This window comes from Palaemon carinicauda, chromosome 11 (genome assembly GCF_036898095.1).
Source record: "Palaemon carinicauda isolate YSFRI2023 chromosome 11, ASM3689809v2, whole genome shotgun sequence".
In the NCBI taxonomy this organism is placed as follows: domain Eukaryota; kingdom Metazoa; phylum Arthropoda; class Malacostraca; order Decapoda; family Palaemonidae; genus Palaemon; species Palaemon carinicauda.
In genome coordinates this window covers 122,019,953-122,035,017 of record NC_090735.1, presented here as the reverse complement: position 1 = coordinate 122,035,017, position 15,065 = coordinate 122,019,953, and the positions used below count along the sequence as shown (strand labels likewise).

Genomic DNA, 15,065 nt, shown 5'->3' with positions numbered 1-15,065 from the left:
TACTTGTTCACAAAAGAATATATTTTATATTAAAGAATTTTAAAGCTTAGACAATAGCTTTTTTAATGACTGATCCTTACAAGAAAAAGGCAGCAAGCAGTTTTAACTTATTTATATTATCAATTTTTATTTTGACAGTTGAATGAAATCCTGACTATAAGTTAAAGTAATTTTATTTTTTAGTATATTCGTCCTATATTACTGTCCACAAAATATTAGATATTGTTAAATCATTTAATAGAATACACGAACTATATTCTAAAATGAGAACAAAACTTTAATTTGCATGATGTATTCTTGTTTATATATTCAACTTTAGATTTGTTTGCTATTATTATTATCATTATTATTATTATATTATTATTATTTTTATTATTATTATTATTATTTTATTATAAATATTATTATTATTATTATTATTATTATTTTATTAAAAATATTAATATTATTATCATTATTATTATTATTATTATTATTATTATTATTTTATTTTAAATATTATTATTATTATTATTATTATTATTATTATTATTATTATTATTATTATTATTATAAGAAACTCTAAGGGAGAATTAACTATAAAATATCTTGAGATTAGACTATAAATATTTACTCAAGTTAAAATTATATAAAACTATAAAGAATAAACAATAATAATAATAATAATAATAATAATAAACTCTAAGATACGTCCCAAATTCCTAGAAGAGCCGTTGTAAAGATGAACTGTTGACACTTGACAGCTGTAACCTGGAACAACATGGCCGCCAAAACTGTCAGTCTACCTGTCATTTACAGTCGGATTTTAACTTGTGATCTGTTCCCACTTAAGTCAGTTATTATCCTGCCCAAAATTGCATCATGTAAGTTATTTCATAATGTATGTTTTGGGTATACATACATACCATCCATACTGCCAAATAAGCGTTGTATACATACTGTATGAAATTGTTTCAGAACCAGGCCGTTCCTTCAATATCGTATCTATTTAAATTTGGTTTTCATAGTTTATATGACGTATTAGTTTAAGTGATTTCATAATGTATGTTTTGGGTATACATACATATCATCCATACTGCCAAAATAAGCGTTGTATACATACTGTATGGAATTGTTTTTGAACCAGGCTGTTCCTTCAATATTGTATCTATTTAAATTTGGTATTCATTTTATCATAATGTAAGTTATTTCATAATGTATGTTTTGGGTATACATACATACATACATATCATCCATACTGCCAAATAAGCGTTGTATACATACTGTATGAAAGTGTTTCAGAACCAGGCCGGTCCTTCAATATCGTATCTATTTAAATTTGGTATTCATTTTATCATAATGTAAGTTATTTCATAATGTATGTTTTGGGTATACATACATACATACATATCATCCATACTGCCAAAATAAGCGTTGTATACATACTGTATGAAATTGTGACAGAACCAGGCCGGTCCTTCAATATCGTATCTATTTAAATTTGGTATTCATTTTATCATAATGTAAGTTATTTCATAATGTATGTTTTGGGTATACATACATACCACCCATACTGCCAAAATAAGCGTTGTATACATACTGTATGAAATTGTTTCAGAACCAGGCCGTTCCTTCAATATCGTATCTATTTAAATTTGGTATTCATTTTATCATAATGTAAGTTATTTCATAATGTATGTTTTGGGTATACATACATACCATCCATACTGCCAAAATAAGTGTTGTATACATACTGTATGAAATTGTTTCAGAACCAGGCTGTTCCTTCAATATCGTATCTATTTAAATTTGGTATTCATAGTTTATATGACGTATTAGTTTAAGTGATTTCATAATGTATGTTTTGGGTATACATACATACCATCCATACTGCCAAAATAAGCGTTGTATACATACTGTATGAAATTGTTTCAGAACCAGGCCGTTCCTTCAATATCGTATCTATTTAAATTTGGTTTTCATTTTATCATAATGTAAGTTATTTCATAATGTATGTTTTGGGTATACATACATACCATCCATACTGCCAAAATAAGTGTTGTATACATACTGTATGAAATTGTTTCAGAACCAGGACGTTCCTTCAATATCGTATCTATTTAAATTTGGTATTCATTTTATCATAATGTAAGTTATTTCATAATGTATGTTTTGGGTATACATACATACCATCCATACTGCCAAAATAAGCGTTGTATACATACTGTATGAAATTGTTCCAGAACGAGGCCGTTCCTTCAATATCGTATCTATTTAAATTTGGTATTCATAGTTTATATGACGTATTTGTTTAACCTTAAATCTCGAGATGTTCCATTTTCATTATTCTTTACTTATATAGTTTATTTCTTTTGTTCACTTGGCTATTTCTACTTTTAATATTAAAAGGTAGGCTTAAGGTTTTAATTAGGGTATGTACGCTTATGATATTCAGCTGCAAAGGTCAACAAATTGCAAATGTTTTTTTGCTTACTGCATTAAAATATGAAATTTATTAAGAGTATTTATTATGAATTTTAATACAATAGAGATTTGATTTCATTTGGGTTTGCCTCCAAATTTTTAAGTTGAGAACCCCTTTATTAAAAGAAAATATTTTTATTAAAATTATAAGTATAATTATTATAATTAATTGTTAAGCTATAACCCTAGTGGGAAAAGCAGGATACTATAAGCCCAGGGGCCCCAATAGGGAAAATACCCCAGTGAGGAAAGGAAATGAGGAAAAATAGAATATTTTAAGGTATTTATAATGTATGTTACTGTCAGGGGATAGAAAAATGGCCGTTGTGCCAGAGTTGTAATAAGTCGAGAGGACGTCCTAACCTAAGGCACGCCCACCTAACCCTACATTGATTGCCAAGTCTTTTAACTTAGTGGATATGTCCTAACCTACTGTAGGGTACTCCCTACCTAACCCTACTTCATTTGCCGTGTGTCCTTTGCCATAAGAGATCACTGAAAATGGTAAATATTAGAAATGTTAGGAAGACATGAATTAATAGCAAGGGTAAAATGTAAACTGTATGGGGCTTGAAACTGAAGACCTCTCTCATTTCGTTCTTTACTGTCCAGACCTTAGCGATGAGAAAAGGAAAATAACCCTTTTACCCTCAGGCTATTTGGAAATTTCCAATCCTTAACCCCCAGGGGGTTATTTTTTTCCCATCACATTTTGCAGTATATTTTTTTAAAATTGCTCTAACAGCCTTAATTTTTGTCATAGAGAGGTCAGGTTGGTCTCATTCTCTTGGAAAATGCCTGAATTTTCTCAAAAATAGGAAAAAAAAATTTTTATAGCATTTTTTTGCAAGGACGTACCAGTACGTCCATGGGGGTAAAGGGATGGCTTTTGTGAAACGTACCAGTGCGTCCTTTGGGGGTAAAAGGGATAATAAAGAACTACAGGGTGGTTGTGGCCGGTGTGGTAACGTCCCTGACTGGTGAACTGGAAAGGCGAAACTGAACTGATACTTTAATCTCTAGCCAAATACATGAACCATATATTTTTCCTACTCTATCTTGTGTTTTATGCATTTCTGACGTTGATTATTGGGGAAAACCACCCATTCATGAGTTTTTGGACCCCCATAATACAAAGACAATTACAGGGGACACTATAGTCCATTTCTTTTAGCGATGCATATTTGCACCGACTCGCAGCGGTGCCCTTTTAGCTCGGAAAAGTTTCCTGATCGCTGATTGGTTAGAATTATCTTGTCCAACCAATCAGCGATCTGGAAACTTTTCCGAGCTAAAAGGGCACCGCCGCGAGTCGGTGCAAATATGCATCACTAAAAGAAATGGACTATAGTCAGAAACCCTGTTTTTTTTAGGGAGGGGTGAGGAAAGGCAAAAAATAAGTGATTTGCAGCTATAATAATGGTCAGAAATACAAAATAAACACAAGATAATCAGTTGGATAAATATATGGTTCATGTAAGTGGATGAAAATTAATCCTTTTACCCCCAAAGGACATACTGGTACGTTTCACAAAACCCACCCCTTTACCCCCATGGACGTACCGGTACGTCCTTACAAAAAAATGCTATAAAATTTTTTTTTTCAGATTTTTGATAATTTTTTGAAAAAAATCAGGCATTTTCCAAGAGAATGAGACCAACCTGACCTCTCTATGACAAAAATTAAGGCTGTTCGAGCAATTTAAAAATAATATACTGCAAAATGTGCTGGGAATAAAATAACCCCATGGGGGTTAAGGGTTGGAAATTTCCAAAGAGCCTGGGGGTAAAAGGGTTAAAGTATTACAATTTTCGATGAGTCACTTAACGTCCTAATAATGGTTTTTGGTCTGCCACTGCTCACTTTGGTTGCAAATAAACGTAATCTCGCTGCTCCTAATGTTCTGGCAAGCGGTATGTGGATGTGCTGTGTACATCACCCCTGGGGGTCACTCGGGGATTTTTTTTTTGTACTTTCACATGAGCTACAAATGCTATACACTGAACGGAGAGCATTTTCATCCTAATCAATTGCCGATATAGATTAGATTACACTAAATTTTGAAATAGATTGTACAGACGCTCCCCAACTTACGAACGAGTTACGTTCCGAACGATCGTTCGTAAGGTGAATTCGTTCGTAAGTTGCTTCAGTGCTATATTTTGTATTATAATTTATGTTTAAGGCCTATATAAGTATATTGAAGGTTTATATAAGTACGTTTTAGGCTTGTATAAGTAACCTGTATTGGTTTGTACTGAAAAAAACATTTAATAAAATGGAGAGAATAGTACAGTACTGTACTACGTATGTTAGAGAGAGAGAGAGAGAGAGAGAGAGAGACACACACACACAAAGTATGTACATGTACGTAATCAAGCTTCTTTATTATTGCCACTTTCGTTTCAAATGAAATGGCTTGCCTCTTCTTTGCACTACCACTCTCACTAGAAGCCTTTTGCTTTTCACCAACCATATTGAATAATGGATGCACGAGATATTTAATGATAAAAAGGAAAAAAGTTCTTTGCGCACTGGAGATACGTTCACGCACTTACGCACTGCAACGAACTGGGTAGAGGAAGGTGGATGCTGGGTGAGCACTACTCGGAAAAAGGCGCGCAATACAAAATCTAACTTACAGCATCTCTTTCCGAACATTTTTCGACATACGCGCAGACATGTTCGTATGTACCGTTGTTCGTAACTCGAATGATCGTAAGTAGGGGAGCGACTGTACTTTCCTCTTGGAGATGGGTTTTCATGATGGTAGTACAGTATAGTTGAAACTGAAAGTTAGGGTGGAAAGAATTGGCTGTTGTATAACAACATCCGGGAACTTCTGCATAAATATTTGGACGCTAGTAATTGGTTAACTCTTTTACCCCCAGGCTCTTTGGAAATTTCCAACCCTTAACCCCCAAGGGGTTATTTTTTTCCCAGCACATTCTGCAGTATATTTTTTTTTAAATTGCTCTAACAGGCTTAATTTTTGTCATAGAGAGGTCAGGTTGGTCTCATTCTCTTGGAAAATGCCTGTTTTTTTTTTTTAAATTGTCAAAAATATGAAAAAAAAAATTTTTATAGCATTTTTTGCAAGGACGTATCGGTACGTCCATGGGGGGTAAAGGGATGGGTTTTGTGAAAGTACCAGTACGTCCTTTGAGGGTAAAAGGGTTAAAAAACCAGGTAATAATTACGTTATTGTAAATACACAGAAAACTCCCCTAACCAATTGGAACCAACGCATGCGCAGTAACTCGCCATCAGTCTCTCAAATGTAAACAATGACCTTGGGGTGAAAAATATACTTCACATTTTAACCCTTTTACCCCCAAAGGACGTACTGGTACGTTTCACAAAACTCATCCCTTTACCCCCATGGACGTACCGGTACGTCCTTGCAAAAAAATGCTTTAAAAAATTTTTTTTCATTTTTTTGATAATTTTTTGAGAAAATTCAGGCATTTTCAAAGAGAATGAGACCAACCTGACCTCTCTATGACAAAAATTAAGGCTGTTAGAGCAATTTAAAAAAACATATATAGTACTGCAAAATGTACTGGGGAAAAAATAACCCCTTGGAGGTTAATGGTTGGAAATTTCCAAAGAGCATGGGGGTAAAAGGGTTAATCGATAGATATACAGTATAAGTTATCATAGCCCAGACCCCATTAGATATAGTGAAAAAGGCCAAGCTAGCCAGCACTCGTCCATTACTTACAGTGAATTCCAGTTTCCTAAGTAATTAAAGTATCTTATATTAACCCTGAAAACAATGAAACGTGTATTTTTAAACATCTGGCTTAGTTGGTGGATATATATATAGCTTACGTCGCTGACGTCACGACAGAAAATTCAAAACTCGCTGTAATCGCAGATTGGGTAGCTAGGTGTACTAATAGTGCCACCACTTGCCAGGTAACTGGAACCATTCCAGGAGTCCTCAGATCTTCTCTGCCGCCATTGCTGGCGACATCATTGGAACATTCGCTCGTTATAACCTTCGATTTTTGCAGTATCTTTGGTGAGGTACTTTTTTTTTTTTTTTTTTTTTTTTTTTTTGTTAATTGGCTTTCGCTTGATTGGATTTACTTACGGATTATCTTGAACCTCTTTTGATTTGAATTATTTTGACCTTTGCTTGATTGATCTCTCTGGAATTTTCCAAAATGGCTGACCCTTCCCCAGTTTATAGAAAGTGTGTGAAAGGCTGTAAAACCCGCCTTCCTAAGGCCTCTATCGATCCCCACTCTTATTTGTACTAAATGTAGAGGTAAGATTTGTCGATTAGGGGATCGATGTGATGAATGTGTGTTGTTATCTGAGAGCGAGTGGCTGGATTTCGATCGGTACACTCGTAAGTTAGAGAGAGATAGAGTCAGAAGAAGTTCTTCTCGATCTAGAGAATTTTCTTCTCCCCATGTCCCTGAACCTATTCCTTCCCCTGTAGTGGTAGTTCATGAACCTCCTACTGTTACCGATGAGCCTTCACTTAAGGATATGATGAGTGCTATTCAAGCCCTTGGTGTTAGGGTTGAATCGCTTGCTACGGACAGAAACCAGCTTATGTCTGATGTGAATATGCTTAAAAATGCCAGTGTTAGTGCCAAAAGTGCCGAGAATGTGTTCAGTGCTGTGGAGGGTGCGTCTGCTCGTACCTGTCGTTCACCTAGCCTAAGACCTCTTTCAAGCTCCCCAACTTCTGGGAGAAGGAATGTCGATCGGCAAAAGGGAACGAGAGGCGTAACCACACGAGCAGACGTCCCCTCAAGCGTTTCTGTTGACATTTCACGAAACGCTCACCCTCACCATGGGAAAGGTGAGGTTAAGTTTACCTCATCTTCAGATGACGTTTTAGTCAGTAAAAATATAATCGCGACTAGCGTCAAGTTTCCAGACCTCTCAAGAGGAAAATGATCTTAATAGATCAGAGTTATTTATTGCCTCAAAGACCTGGCTGTAGTCATTGAAGCAGTCCAGAGCGATTGCCTTCTTTTAAAGATGTAGATGATCCTCTTTCCGCAGTTGAACCTTTGGAAGACTTATCAGAGGAAGAGCCTAAGACTGTACAGCATTCTTTGGACCTTAAGAAAATAATGAAAGTTCTCACAGAGGAATTTCCTAGTCACTTTGTTCCTGTTACTCCATGCTCCCCCCCCTTCAGAGTTCACCTTTGGGACAGCAACTCAAGCTCCTATTTTTACAAAGATGGTGCTTTCAAGATCATCTAAAAGAGCTTTAAGATTGTTGGGAGACTGGATGCAGTCCGAGAGAAATCTAGGCAAGTCGGCCTTTTCCTTCCCCCCAGCTAGACTAGCTTTCAGGTCAAGTGTGTGGTACGAGACAGGAGAAGTTCTCGGCTTGGGAGTAACTGCCTCTGCCCAGGGGGAACTTCTCAAGCCTAATAGACTCTTCTCGTCAATTAGCCATGAGACATACTAAAATTTTCTGGACGACTTCGGTACTCGATCATCTTCTCAAGGGCGTCTTCAGAGCCTTCGAAGTTTTCAACTTTCTCGACTGAACTCTGGGAGCCTTGGGTAAGAAAGTTTCTTCTTTTAAGAACAATGATAGTGTTATTTAGATTATGTCTTGCATGGACAAAGCTGTGAGGGATGGCTCTTAACGAATTAGCAGCTCTTTTTACGGCTGGAGTTCTCGAGAAAAGAGCTCAGATGTGTTCTTTCCTTTCCATGGGGGTCACCCCTTGTCAGAGGTCTGAATTACTGTTTACGCTGCTCTCTCATTCTCTATTCCCACAAGATCATGTGAAAGAGGTTGCTACATCTTTAGCCCAGAAAAACACCCATGACTTGGTCTCCAAGACAGCTCGGAAAGTACTAACTTCCTTTTCTAGCAGTAAACCAAAGGTTGATACTCCTTTGTCTAGATTTATTCCTCCCTTTCGAGGTAGACCCATCAGTAGGGGTAACTCCAGACCTGATGGGAGAAGAGGAAAAAGGAGGGGATCAAGATCAGGTCGAAGCAGAGTCTGCTTTTGACTTCAGACAGCAGTAGGGGCCAGACTGGAGAACTTCGGGCAGGCTTGGGAGAGAAGGGCTGAAGGAGGGATACAAGATTCCTTTTGTAAAGAAACCCCCTTTAGTTCAAGATTCAATAGACCTCTCTCCCAGATACCGAGAGGACTCAAAGAGACAGCCATTGCTTCTACAAGTGTCCCTCTTGTTGGAAAAAGAAGCTGTAGAGAAGGTACAGGATTTGCAGTCTCCAGGGTTTTACTACCGCCTCTTCCTGGTTCCAAAGAACTCGGGGGGATGGAGACCAGTCCTAGATCTAAGCGCTCTCAACGCTTTCATTCAGAAAACAAAGTTCTCGATGAAGACTTCCAAAACTGTGCTAGCATCAGTAAGGAAAGGCGACTGGATGGTTTCTTTAGACCTCCAGGACGCCTATTTTCATATCCCTATACATCCGAGCTTCAAATGTTACCTGAGGTTCGTTTACGGGAAGGAAGTCTTCCAGTTTCGGGCCTTGTGTTTCCGCCTCAGCACTGCTTCTCATATTTTTACAACGCTCGTGCTAAATGCGGCAAGCTTCCTGCATTCGACAGGTATCAGAGCCTCCCTGTATCTCGACGACTGGTTACTCAAGGCGTCTTCCTTCAATCGCTGTCTGGAGGATCTCAGAAGGACATTGATATTAGCAAAGGAACTGGGTCTTCTTGTCAACACAGAGAAGTCCCAACTGATCCCATCCCAGAAGATTCTTTATTTGGGGATGGAGATTCAGAGTCTAGTTTTTCAGGCTTTCCCATCATCCACAAGGATAGAACAAGCCCTCCTAAAGATTTGTCTTTTTCTTGAGAAAATAAATTGTTCTGTGAGACAGTGGATGAGTCTGCTGGGAACACTCTCCTCACTGGAGCAGTTTGTCTCCCTAGGAAGACTAAATCTCTGCCCTCTTCAATTTCACCTCAACCACTATTGGGACAAGGAGAAGGGCTTAGAGACAGAAAGTATTCCACTTCCAGTCTGTCAAGAGTTGTCTACAGTGGTGGAACGACACAACCAAACTTCAGGAAGGCCTCTCGCTAGCGCAAAGGAACCCAGACCTTGTGTTGTGTTCCGACGCTTCGGACTCGGGGTGGGGAAAACTATTAGCAGTCCTATTGGCCCTTCAAGGTTTCGAAAGGTTGATTCTGAACAAAGTACTGTAGTACAATTAAACGCAGACAACACCACAGTGTTGGCCTACATTTCCAAACAATGCGGGACCCACTCGAAGTCCCTTTACGAGACTGCAAGGGAGCTTCTAGTTTGGTCGAAGGAAAGGAACGTCGCCTTACTCGCAAGGTTCATCCAAGGAGAGAGGAACGTGATGGCAGACGGCCTCAGCAGAAGAAACCTAGTCATTCCCACGGAATGGACACTGCATCAGGAGGTTTGCAAGAAACTTTGGCAGATTTGGGGTCGTCCGTCCATAGACCTATTTGCAACCTCGAACGAAGAGGCTTCAAACGTACTGCTCTCCAGTATCAGATCTAGAAGCAGTCCACATCGACGCTTTCCTGCTGAACTGGTCTCACCTTGATTTGTACGCGTTCCCCCCTTCAAAGTCCTGTACAAAGTCTTACAGAAGTTTGTCTCTCACGAGGGAACCAGATTGACTCTAGTTGCTCCCCTCTGGCCATCAAGAGAGTGGTTCACCGAGGTACAGTACTTCAATGGATGGTGGACATACCAAGAAGCCTACCAATGCGGATAGATCTTCTCAGACAACCGCACTTGAAAAAGTTCCATCAAAACCTCCCAAGCTCTACGTCTTAACTGCCTTCAGACTATCGAAAAACTCACAAGAGCTAGAGACTTTTCAAAGGAGGCAGCTAGAGCTATCGCTAGAGCAAGGAGGACCTCTACCATCAAGGTCTACCAGTCAAAATGAGAGGTTTTTTGAGATTGGTGCAAAGTCAACTCAGTTTCCTCATCCAGTACCTCTCTGACCCAAATTGCTGACTTCCTTTTACACCTTAGGAGAAAACGCAAGTTTTCCCTCCTCTACCATTAAAGGTTATAGGAGCATGCTAGCAGCCATTTTCAGGCACAGGAACTTGGACCTCTCTAACAACAAAGACCTTCAAGTCCTTTGAGACTTCTAAGGAGCGTCAACTAGAACCACCAGCTTGGAATCTGGAGGATGTTGTCCTGAAGTTTCTTATGAGTGATAAGTTTTAGCCCTTACACTTAGCCTCTTTTAAAGATCTCACCTTAAAGATGTTTTTCTTAGTAAATCTGGCATCAGCTAAAAGAGTCAGTGAGGTTCATGCTTTTAGCAAAAATATTGGCTTCAGTAATAGTAAGGCTATATGCTCCTTACAGCTTGGTTTCCTGGCCAAGAATGAGCGTCCTTCCCATCCATGGCCGAAGTCTTTCGAGATTCCGAACCTTTCAGATGTGGTTGGTGAAGAAATGGAGGAGGTCCTGTGCCCTGTAAAAGCACTTAAATTTTATCTAGACAAAACTAAAAAATTACGAGGCAAATCTGAAGCTCTATGGTGTTCGGTCAAGAAGCCCCCCTTACCGATGTCAAAGAACGCCTTATCATATTTTATCAGGCTCTTGATTAGAGAGGCTTACACTCACTACGGTGAGGCAGACCTTAAACTGCTGAAAGTGAAGACCCACGAAGTCAGACCTGTGGCAACTTCTGTGGGTTTCAAGCAAAATCGATCCTTACAGAGCATTATGGACACAACCTTTTGGAGGAGTAAATCTGTGTTCGCTTCACATCATTTAAAACGTGTCCAGACTCTTTACGAGGACTGCTACACTTTGGGACCATTCGTAGCAGCGAGTGCAGTAGTGGGTTAAAGCTCTACCACTACATTCCCCTAATCCTAATACCTTTTTTATTCTCTTGAAACTATTGTATTTTTGGTTGTTTGTGGAGACTGGTCGACAGTCTTCCGCAATCATTGATTTTAGCAGGTGGTCAAACTTGTTTCTCGAGAGTGCCCAGAACAAGGGTATTGGTTGAGGTCCTGTCATAGTGAGGTATTTACACCGTTTTTGACAGCCCCTAGAGGTCTTTCAGCCCCCTGAGTGGATCGCTGGATCTCATAAGGACAGCGGACTAATGAGGCAGAGAATCATAAAAGTCAGCTTCCTTATCAGGTACGAACTCTTAAGTTTGTTTTTATAAAACTCTTGAGTAATATTCCAATAATGTTTTAGCTGGTCTCTAACCCTCCACCAAGGGTGTCAATCAGCTATATATATATATCCACCGGCTTAGTCAGATGTTTTAAAATGATATTTTCATTATAAGATAAATTTTTGAACATACCCAGTGGATATATATAATTAAACTCACTCCCTTCCTCCCCTCTAGAGACCTATGGGCATGGAAGATCTGAGGACTCCTGGAATGGTTCCAGTTACCTGGCGAGTGGTGGCGCTAGTAGTACACCTAGCTACCCAATCTGCGATTTCCGCGAGTTTTGAATTTCTGCTGTGACGTCAGAGACGTAAGCTATACAGTATATATATCCACCGGGTAAGTATGTTCAAAAATTTATTTTATAATGACAATATCATTTTCCTCTGTCAAAATCCGTTAATATCCCTCAAATCCCTCATACTTGAGAATTTGTCACTTGAGAAAAGGAGCCCCTGCACCTCACAAGTTCCTAGCATTGCTAGGAACGAGTGGCCTACATAAGCAGTGTGTGGAGGAAAGTGTGACTCGTCCTATGAAGTTGACCTTGAGACCTTTAGATAGGAATCTAGGATAGGACGTTCCCAATACCACCTCGTCAGGGTATGGGGGACGCAACAGTATTAAGCTTAATACTAGGAGCACAAAGAAGCATGGGTTACCTGCAGAGGTCGAGGTCAGCTATGCGAGGACCAGGATGCTGCTTCCCCAAGAGAGGGGAGAATGAAGAAAGTAAGGGTCAGACATACTCTTTCATTCACGCAGACTAAGACCGGGTAACAACGCCCTCAACCTACTGCTACTTGTCCAAAAAGGAGCCTGAGGTTAGACCAGCTGTTGTGCAGCCACCACAGGGCCGATAGAAAACGTATCGAGGCTCCTGTGGGTCACGTCTTGCAGGTAGTGGGCTGTGAAGGTCGTCTGCAGTATGCTTCGCTACTTGATTGTCATTCCAACTAGAATCTCCAAGCAAACCTGCATTCAACAGTCTTCACCAGGCTGACTAGCAATGTATACAGGTGCAGGATTATGCAATATTACACCTATTCTAGTACCTCTACTTGTCTCCCTATTGGGGGTAGTGTCTTGTCTTGCTGTCATTACCTGTTAACCCTTTTACCCCCAGGCTCTTTGGAAATTTCCAACCCTTAACCCCCAAGGGGTTATTTTATTACCCAGCACATTTTGTAGTATATTTTCTTTAAATTGCTCTAACAGCCTTAATTTTTGTCATAGAGAGGTCAGGTTGGTCTCATTCTCTTGGAAAATGCCTGAATTTTTAAAAAAAATTATCAAAAATATGAAAAAAAAAAAATTTTATAGCATTTTTTTGCAAGGACGTACCGGTACGTCCATGGGGGTAAAGGGATGAGTTTTGTGAAACGTACCAGTACGTCCTTTGGGGGTAAAAGGGTTAAAAGAAATAACAGATCAAGGTATTCTGGGGGGCTACTTAAGGGCTATATAAAAAAACTTTACAAATTTGAAACTTGCTTAAGTATTTTTCATAACATCCAAACCATAAAGCTTTTTTTTCAATATTAATCTTACCCGGTGATCATGTAGCTGCAGCTCTGCTGCCCGACAGAAAAAACCTACGGGCGGGATACGCCAGCGATCGCTATACAGGTGGGGGTGTACAACAACAGCGCCATCTGTCGAGTAGGTACTCAAGTACTTCTTGTCAACAAAGAACCAATTTTCTCTCTGTCGTGCCACCGGCAAGACCTACTTGATACGCTGTTGTTTCTGGAGTTGATTTTCACGCTATTTGGTGATGTATTCTCTCTAGTTATTAGCTTTCGCTGTACAGAAGTTATCATCAATACTTTATCAAGCTTTCATTGATTAGATTTTGGATTATTTGTTGACGACTTGGATAGATTTTGGATTTCCCCCTTTGACTAATTCAAGATGTCTGACCCTACTCAAGTCCCCAAGTACAGGCAGTGTAGCGCTAGGGACTGTTCTAGGCATCTTCCGAAGGCCTCTATAGATCCTCACACCGTTTGTTCCAATTGTAGGGGTAAAGCCTGTCAATTGGAAGATCGATGTGAGGAATGCGCTGGGCTTTCGGAATTCGATTTTCAAGAATTCCTTAAGAATGCACGTAGGCTAGAGAAGGATAGGATCAGGAGGAGTTCGTCTCGCTCTTTTGATTAGGATCAGGAGGAGTTCGTCTCGCTCTTTTGATTTTTCCTCTCCCCATGCCCCACAACCTATTCCTTCCCCTGTAGTGGTTACACCCGACCCTTCTACTAGCTCTCATCAACCCTCGATGGCGGATATGATGCGTGCCATTCAGGCTCTTGGTGACAGAGTTGAGTCATTAGCGAATGACCGCAATCAACTCTTGGCTGACGTCAAAGAGTTGAAGGAGAAAAGTGCAGTGGGAAGTGTAGTGAGTGCAAGTGAAGTGAAAAGTGTCAGTGTTACGCATGAGGGTGCGTCTGTTCGTGCCTGTCGTCCTCCCAGTCCGGGACCTCTTGCAAGCTCCCAAGCCCAGGGGAGAAGCAATGTCGTACGACCAAAGGGTTCGACAGGCCTTGATCAGCGTACAGACGTACCCTCAGTGGTTGAGGACGTATCTTGCAGAGATCGTCCCACCCACAAACAGACGAGTGAGCCCATTCATTCCTCGTCTGCGGAAGAAGTTTCTCGTCAGAAACGCTGGACCAAGGTCTCACGACCTCTCAAGCGCAAGGTCCCTTCCGAGCGAGTCCAACGGCCCAGGTGTAGCCACTGGGTCAGTTCGGACTCGCCGCAGTCTTCCGAAGACTGCACACCTCCCAAGAGAGGTAGAGTGGTTCCGCAGCAGGCAATCACTCCGTCTGTTGCCGCACCAACCGCTGTAGACCCTAAGTGGTCTTTGCTGCAGTCTATGCAGACTCAGCTAGCTTCCTTCATGCAGGAGTATCGTGCTGAGAAGGTTGACGCTGCACCCGTTAACCTACAACCTACCACGGTTGTGCGCTCAGCTGACACTGCGGCTGCCTGCTCCCACACTCCGGCTGTGAGAGCTCCACCACCGATGCGCAGTCGACCCTGCCAGACGCATGTTGACGTTAGCCGACGTGCGGCACCCTCCGTTGACATGCGTGAGCTACCGCATCAGCAGTGGGAAGGTGCAGTCAAGCTGCCGTGTTTTGACGCAATGCGGCAGTCTCCGCAACCCACGGCAGTCCCCACCACGCACCACCACTCCGCTTTTGTTGTTGCCAGCTCTCAGACTGACCAGCAGCGGCATGATGTTGGATCCAGTGCAGCTACGCATGCACCCGTGCTGCCGGATTCAGCCGTTCAGCTTTCTTCTCCTCCTTTGCCGCTTCCTCCTCAGCATTCGGATGAAGGAATATCTGATGACGACGAAGCTGCGCATTTGGACGATCAACACTCCGACATAGATGAACCCAAGACTATGCCT

At 40.6% G+C, this 15,065-nt stretch overlaps 2 long non-coding RNA genes across 3 annotated transcripts in view; one reads left to right on the top strand and one right to left on the bottom strand.

The window, feature by feature from the left end:
* The window catches only part of LOC137650154 (uncharacterized), a 370,336-nt gene that overhangs the window by 312,655 nt on the left and 42,616 nt on the right, over nt 1–15,065 (bottom strand). The gene's annotated exons all lie outside the window — the stretch shown is intronic.
* LOC137650152 (uncharacterized) overlaps nt 1–15,065 on the top strand; it is a 407,979-nt gene that overhangs the window by 363,790 nt on the left and 29,124 nt on the right. The window contains exon 1 of one of the 2 annotated variants that reach the window (XR_011045930.1): nt 724–863. The exons of the other annotated variant lie outside the window; for it this stretch is intronic. This is a non-coding gene — a long non-coding RNA (uncharacterized lncRNA). Of the gene's footprint in view, nt 1–723; nt 864–15,065 lie in introns of those variants that run through there. 2 annotated transcript variants of the gene reach the window in all.